This window comes from Callithrix jacchus, chromosome 14 (assembly GCF_049354715.1).
Source record: "Callithrix jacchus isolate 240 chromosome 14, calJac240_pri, whole genome shotgun sequence".
Classification (NCBI taxonomy): domain Eukaryota; kingdom Metazoa; phylum Chordata; class Mammalia; order Primates; family Cebidae; genus Callithrix; species Callithrix jacchus.
Genome location: NC_133515.1, coordinates 47,815,054 through 47,822,993, shown reverse-complemented (window position 1 = coordinate 47,822,993; position 7,940 = coordinate 47,815,054). Strand labels below are relative to the sequence as shown.

General features: G+C 40.9%; 1 long non-coding RNA gene across 1 annotated transcript; it reads left to right on the top strand.

Moving 5' to 3' along the window:
- The first annotated feature begins 1,365 nt into the window (after nucleotides 1-1,365).
- Nucleotides 1,366-4,891, top strand: LOC100894356 (uncharacterized). Its single transcript, XR_004733563.3, has 3 exons — nucleotides 1,366-1,630; nucleotides 2,031-2,135; nucleotides 4,709-4,891. It is a non-coding gene; the product is annotated as an uncharacterized LOC100894356 (long non-coding RNA).
- Nucleotides 4,892-7,940: the final 3,049 nt, after the last annotated feature.

The following is a 7,940-nucleotide window of genomic DNA, read 5'->3' as shown; positions in this document are numbered from 1 at the left end:
TTTTTTTTTTTTGCCTTTTTTTATCAGACATTTGTCTACTTTTAGAGATTCAGAGGACTTCTCTGATTAGGTCAAGATATCACAGGAAAAAAAGCCACACACACACACACACACACACACACCCACGAGGGGAGGAGGGAGGGAGGGAGGGAGGGAGGGGAGGAGGGAGGGAGAGGAATCCACCTATCAAGAAAGCATTTTGGCCAAAGATAGGACAGACAAGAGAAGGAGGTCCTGGAGGTCACAAGAAGAGTAAGCAATTAATCAGAAGGTCAAGGGTCTCTTGGAGAACACCATGGTGCTATGCAAAGAGAGTCACTTATTGAGAAAGACAATGATTTAAAATAAGCTTCCTCATCTGGAAGGATGTGAATAATACCTCGTAGAGTATTATCTTGGGTAACATGAGATAATTATGCTTAACGCTCATGAACTGAAAAATGCTGTGAAATACAACACAGGATTAAGAGAGGTTTTTCTAAAGCCCGAAAACCTCACAGACTCCTGAAAGAGTGGAAACTAGATGCATGGCATGTTGTAGGGTATTCTGTTAACTGATTTGCAAGGGACTTCTTAGTCTGCTTTCCTCTTTATAACGTCACAGGAAGTACAAAGCACCAGTACAGCCCGCTCCAAGAGCAGGCATCAGTTCTGACTGGCTCTGTTATCTTAAAAAACAAAACAAAAAAACAAAAACTTTCTGGCCTTGCGAGGTGGCTCATGCCTGTAATCCCAGTACTTTGGGAGGCCAAGGCAGGTAGATCACCTGAGGTTGGGAGTTCGAGCCCAGCCTGACCAAGATGGAGAAACCCCATCTCTACTAAAAGTACAAAATTAGTCGGGCATGGGCATGGTGTGCAGGCCTGTAATCTCAGCTACTTGAGAGGCTGAGGCAGGAGAATGGCTTGAACCTGGGAGGCAGAGGTTGTGATGATCTGAGATCAAGTCATTGCACTCCAGCCTGGGCAACAGGAAAGAAACTCAATCTCAAAAAAAGAAAAGAAAAACAAAAAACAAAAGACACTTTCTAAGAACAAATAATGTATCTGCCCTCCATTCATTGCACAGTGCCTAACCTTCCACTACCCTCCCAGGAGCATCTCTTTAGGGCCCTTGAAGGTGGGAAGGATTCTTCACAAATGCAAATGATTGGAAGGCAGCCAGCACCTAGAATGTTGAGGTTTCTGTCCAGCCCAGGAAAATCTAGAGGGTAAGCACTGTGTAGTGCAGGGAATGAGTGAAGATTTGACTTTAATGGTACTCAGATCAGAGGGTTGCTGGAGGGGAATGTTAATTTTTTGCCTACAGACTAAAAATGATATCAATTATTAGTGAATTAAAATATTTTTAACCTTTAACAGAGAAAGGGTACCTCCCAGATGCAAATGTTTTTCACTCCACCAACATTTATTGAGCATCTAGTGTGTGTTGATCTCTGTGATGGGACCTGTGAAGATACAGCTGTGAAGAAGGGCAAGAATCCCTGTGGACCTATTTTCTAGCAGGATGACAAGAAGCCAGGCACTGTCTCAAACTAGGGCATGACTCTTCCACAGACTCTAAAGGCAGCTGGTCAGTGATTCTTTTAAGTAGCATAATCCATATGACTTGATTCTGACATCTAAGGCAGGTAAGGTTTTTCATATTTTGCCTGTCATGCTGTTTGTTCTTTGTGTGTGTGGTTTTTTTTTAAATAAAAAAATTGTTTACTTTCCAGTGTCATTTTAACTTGGTACTGGTAAGCATCTGGCCTGGGTATTTTCCATTAGCATCAAAATTCAGAAGGCTACAGAAAGAAATACCTATAACCTAGCAGTGAGAGAGCCACTTCATTACATGGCCAGGCAATATGTCTTGCATTTCTCTAGTGTAAATAAAATGATGATTCAAAGAATGGTCCCCATTAATGAGTATCTGATTTAGAATAAAATAAAATCCATGCTGGGAAGTTGATGAGCTTGATTTTGCTGAATTGCTTTGAGCATGCAGCTTATATTTATTGGTTCTTTCCTTTTGACAATTGTCACCAGTTGTCTGCTGTTCTTTCTGCTGAGCAGAAAAGGAGAGGGCTTGAAGGTTGATTTTAGTTCCCTGTAACTGGAGGTGACATGTGAAAGCTCAAAGCTATTGAAAAGGTAGGTGATTATTAAAATGTAATGTGTTTCTGTTTTCCTGATTATGACCTCCCAGTCTTGCAATTTGCTGCCAAGCACGTGCCAAAGCTGGAGCACAGGTGGTGATGTGTCTTTCAGGCTTTGGGAGAGTTTTAGATCATATTAACTACTGACTTGTTCCTTTTTTCCTAATCCTTTTCAATAGTAGACATGCTGAAAAATTAATATACAGGGAGAAAGAGATGCAACGTTATCTATGCTGCTTTTAATGAAGAGGGAGAAGGAAATGGGGAGAGAGAAGGAGAAAAATGAAAGGGAGGGAGAAAAACATGGAGTGGTGGCGGGGAGGGGGGTGACAGAGAAGATAGAACATAATTAATCAGCAATAACACTTAAAAACAATTGGTGTGGAAGGATATTTCCCAGAAAAGCAATAGAGCCCTTTCTGAGCACATGCTCCACTTGCATTAACCATGCAGTAAAATTAGTGGCAATTCACTTCTGCACCTTCTCTGTTGGTTCCCTGTTCGGCTCCAACTCACCACTCCAATGTGCTTGATCAGATGAGAATGACTGGAGTAGGGGGCTCTGGAAATCCTGAATGCCTTGTCTTATAAAAAGCAGGAATCGTAGTCAAGTGAGAAAACAGTTTTACTGGAGGGAAATGCAGGGTGCTCTACACAGGGGACTGGGACTCATGATCATTAGGGTACAGACATGATGCCTTCAAGAGAGCTGATGGAAAGGAGCAGTTAGTTTTCTAGCAAGCCTGTTAGAATTAGGCAAGTTGGGTCAATTAACAGCAGGTGCTCTTCTGTATGTCAAGAAATTTTTTTTTTGGCTTGCAGAAGCCTCTGTTTTCTTATCTATAAAGTGGGATTAATACCTATGTCTAAGGAATAAGCAATGTCCCTATGCACCTACAATAATTCCTAGCATACTGTGTGTATCTGTTATGGAAAACTGGGACTTAACTACTTATGAGGTCTCTCCAAAACATAGCCATTTGATATTTCATCAATAGAGAATATAGATATTTATATTGGAGTAGACTTCAAGAGGGAACATATTTTGTTACATGTAGGCTGTGTTCATAGGAACGAAACAAAAGCATTCATATCCCAAGCCTCCTGCCTTTATGACTGTTTTCTATTCTTATTCATGTGATGACTAATTTGTGTTCATAAATCTCAGACCCACTACCCCTTTTCTACACCCCCTGCAAAGCAATATTGAATTAAAAGCTACCAAATTATTATCCCTTCTTCTGAACTGGGGAAGATATACAAAAACATAGGCTCTTTACTTAAATGCGCAGAGACCAAGGTGAAAATGACACCATACTTAATCCACATTACTTCCTCCCATTTCAGGGGCAAAAGTCCTCTTCACACACAAAGGACCCCAGTCCCTTAGGAGTCTCTTGTGCCAATCTGGGTGGGGAATGTGGGGTCTTCGCAGTTTTCACGGCCATCTGCCTGGACTGCTCAGACCTCCCCTGCCACATGCCGTGATCATGCAGCAGGCTGCTTCAGGAATCCCAGGAAAGGAGCATCATGCAGAGCTCCAGGAGGGGACAGGCGCACAACAAAAGCCACCCAGTCCATGAAATCAGATTCATCTCTGCCCCTGGCGGGCCCAGTGGCAGTTGAGCATGCTTATAGATGACATAAATCATTTGCAGAACCTCAAGAAACAATTAACTCAGATTGAAAGTGGCTGCTAAGGTTTCACTGCCTTGTGTGTTTACGTCCTTTGTTTCAGCTTTTTGTCTTGAAAGGGGGAGGATTAAAATTATTTCAAGGGCCACATTGCAAGGAAGAACCAGTACAGCTAAGTCAGCTGTACATAGCTGTACTGGCCCTTAGCTGTGGCATGTGTTTCACATTCTAACAGTTTGAATACTCACAGGTTTGCCTTCTTAAAATAAATGTACACATCCATGTTACCCTACGCAGCTCCAAGAAACACTAGAAATCGATTGATCCTTCTGAGATCAACCTGACAGTTTAGAGTGGGTCAATAGGCTTCGATATAGAGAAAATGATAATTCTGTAGTTACGTAATTAGGTAAGTAAGTAGATGGATGGATGGATAGATAGATACGTAGATATCCTAAAAATATCTTATAGAAAGAAACCAGGCTACCAACAGAGAAGACTTTCGATGTCTGTTTAGAACCACCTGGTTTTTCAGAGATGGAGTCCTGCCATGTTGCTCAGGGCAGTCTCAAACTCCTGGGCTCAATTAATCATCCTGCCCTGGCCTCCCAAATAGTTGGGACTACAGGCATGAACTACCAAGTCTCTCTCCGCTCCTGCACTTTAAATATGATGAGGCATCTCTCCATCACACAGCCACTGCCTAATGCAGGAAGAACTCACGGAAATGCTGAGGGATGGAGAATGCTTCCATTTGTAAAGAACTATGCTAAGAGCCATTGCCTTCATTTTGGGAAGAGTACTTGTTTATTTTTCTAATTATAAAAGCAATGTAAGTTTATGGAAAAAAACTTGGAAAATATGAGAAGTATTTTAAGACATTAAAATTATCACTAGTTCTACTCCCTGATATTTTGATGTATTTCTTTCCAGCTGCAAAGCCTTCCACACACAGCTGCAGTAGGAGGGCATAGGAAGTGGGTCAACACTTTTGGAGGACTGGGTGAAGTTCAGGATCCTGAAGCCCTACTTTTGGTTGCCCAGGTGAGATGTTTCAAGGATGGACTTAGGGGAGACCTCTGCTCTGCACATTTTTCATCCAGAGGAGGATGCTTAGACCACATTCTTCCCATAGTTCCAGTCCTCAAGTTCTGAAAGTTTTTAATCAGCAGCTGCAATTGTCTTTATTGCAGTGGTCTTTATAAGCAGTTTCAATTGCCCAGAGGTAGGGGAAAACTAAATCAATATTTAATCTTTTTTATTTCTTTGTTTTCCTCTCTTGGAACCCTGCAGGCAGCTCTCTATACTCTTTCTATACTCTTATTTTTTCCTTTGAGACACAGTCTCACTCAGTGACCCAGGCTGGACTGCAGTGGCACTATCTCAGATCAGCTCACGGCAACCTCTGCCTCCCAGGTTCAAGCAATTCTCCTGCCTCAGCCTCCCAAGTAGCTGGGATTACAGGTGTGAACCACCATACCCGGCTGATTTTTTATGTTTTTGGTAGAGACAGGGTTTCTTCCATGTTGGCCAGGCTGGTCTCAACCTCCTGACTTCAAGTGATCTGCCTGCCTTGGCCTCCCAAAGTGCTTGGATTACAGGCATGAGCCACTGCGCCCAGCCCTTATATAATAGCTGTACATGTTTTGTGGGGTACACATGATATTTTGATACCTGTATACAAGGTGTAATGACCAAATCAGTAACTGGTATACACATCATTTCAAACATTTATCTTTGTTTTGGGAGAATTATAAATCTTCTTGCTTTTTTTTTCCTTTTTTTAAAATTTGTACTATAGGTTCTGGGGTACATGTGCAGATCTTGTAGGATTGTTGCATAGGTAGAAACAGGGTAAGGTGGTTTGCTGCCTCCATGCCCCCATCACCTGTATCTGGAATTTCTCCCCATGTTATCCCTCCCCATCCCCTACTGTCCCTTCCCTAGCCTCCCCCAACAGACCCCAGGGTTTGATCCTCCCCTCCCTGTGTCCATGTGTTCTCATTATTCAACACCCACCTATGAGTGAGAACATGAGGTGTTTGATTTTCTGATCTTGTGTCAGTTTGCTGAGAATGATGGTTTCCAGATTCATCCGTGTCCCTACAAAACACACAGACTCATCGTTTTTTATGGCTACATAGTATTCCATGGTGTATATGTGCCACATTTTCCTTGTTCAGTCTATCACCAATGGGCATTTGGGTTGGTTTCAGGTCTTTGCTATTGTAAATAGTACCACAATGAACATATGTGTGAATGTGTCTCTATAAAATAATGATTTATAATCTTTTGGATATATACCCAGTAATGTGATTACTGGGTCAAATGGTATTTCTATTTCTAGATCCTTGAGGAATCACCACACTGTCTTCCACAGTGGCTGAACTAATTTACACTCCCACCAACAGTGTAAAAGTGTTCCAATTTCTCCACATCCTCTCCAGCATCTGTTGTCTCCTGATTTTTTAATGATCGCCATTCTAACTAGCATGAGGTGGTATCTCAATGTGGTTTTTATTTGCATTTCTCTAATGACCAGTGATGAGGAGCATTTTTTCATATGTTTGTTGGCCTCATATATGTCATCTTTTGTAAAGTGTCTGTTCATATCCTTTTCCCACTTTTGAATAGGTTTGCTTTTTTTTTTTCTTGTAAATCTGTTTTAGTTCTTTACAGATTTTGGATACTAGCTCTTTGTCAGATAGGTATATTGCAAAAATTTTTTTCCATTCTGTTGGTTGCCAGCTCACTCTAATGATTGTTTCTTTTGCTGTACAGAAGCTCTGGAGTTTAATTAGATCCCATTTGTCTATTCTGGCTTTTGTTGCCAATCTTTTGTTGCTTTAGTCATGAAGTCCTTGCCTATGCCTATGTCCTGAATGGATTTGCCTAGGTTTTCTTGTAGGGTTTTTATTGGTCGTAGGTCTTATGTTTAAGTCTTTAATCCGCCTGGAGTTAATTTTAGTGTAAGGTGTCAGGAAGGGGTCCAGTTTTTGCTTTCTGCACATGGCTAGCCAGTTTTCCCAATACCATTTATTAAACAGGGAATCCTTTCCCCATTGCTTGTTTTTGTCAGGCTTGTTAAAGATCAGATGGTTGTAGATGTGTGGTATTGCCTCCGAGGCCTCTGTTCTGTTCCATTGGTCTATATCTCTGTTTTGGTACCAGTACAATGCTGTTTTGATTACTGTAGTCTTGAAGTATAGTTTGAAGTCAGGTAGCATGATGCCACTAGCTTTTTTTGTTTGTTTGTTTAGAATTGTCTTGGCTATGCGGGCTCTCTTTTGGTTCCATGTGAAGTTTAGGGTGATTTTTTTTTTCCAGTTCTGTGAAAAAGGTCAATGGTAGCTCGATGGGGATAGCATTGAATCTATAAATTACTTTGAGCAGAATGATCATTTTCATGATACCGATTCTTCCTAACTATGAGCATGGAATGTTTTTCCATCTGTTTGTGTCCTCTCTTATTTCCTTGAGCAGTGGTTTGTAGTTCTCCTCGAAGAGGTCCTTTACGTTCCTTGTTAGTTGTATTTTCTAGGTATTTTATTAGTAATTCCTTGTTAGTTGTAATTCCTAGGTATTTTATTCTCTTTGTAGCAATTGTAAATTCTCTTGGTTTGGCTCTCTTTTAGTCTGTTATTGGTGTATGGGGATGCTTGTGATTTCTGCACATTGATTTCGTATCCTGAGACTTTGCTGAAGTTGCTTATCAGTTCAAGGAGATTTTGGAGTGAGATTATGGGGTCTTCTAAATATACAATCAAGTCGTCTATAAATAGAGACAATTTGAATTCTTTCTCTCTTTCCTAATTAAATACCCCTTTTTTCTTTTTCTTGCCTGATTTCTCTGGCTAGAATTTCCAATACTATATAGAAAAGGAGTGGTGAGAGAGGGCATCCTTGTCTAGTGCCAGGTTTCAAAGGGAATGCTTCCAGGTTTGCCCATTCAGTATGATATTGACTGTGGGTTTGTCATAAATAGCTTTTATTATTTTGAGATATCTTCCATGGATATCTAGTTTATTGAGAGCTTTTAGCATAAAGGGCTGTTGAATTTTGTCAAAAGTCTTCTCTGCATCTGTTGAGATAATCATGTGGTTTCTGTCTTTGGTTCTGTTTATGTGATTGAATACATTTATAGACTTGTGTATGTTGAACCAGC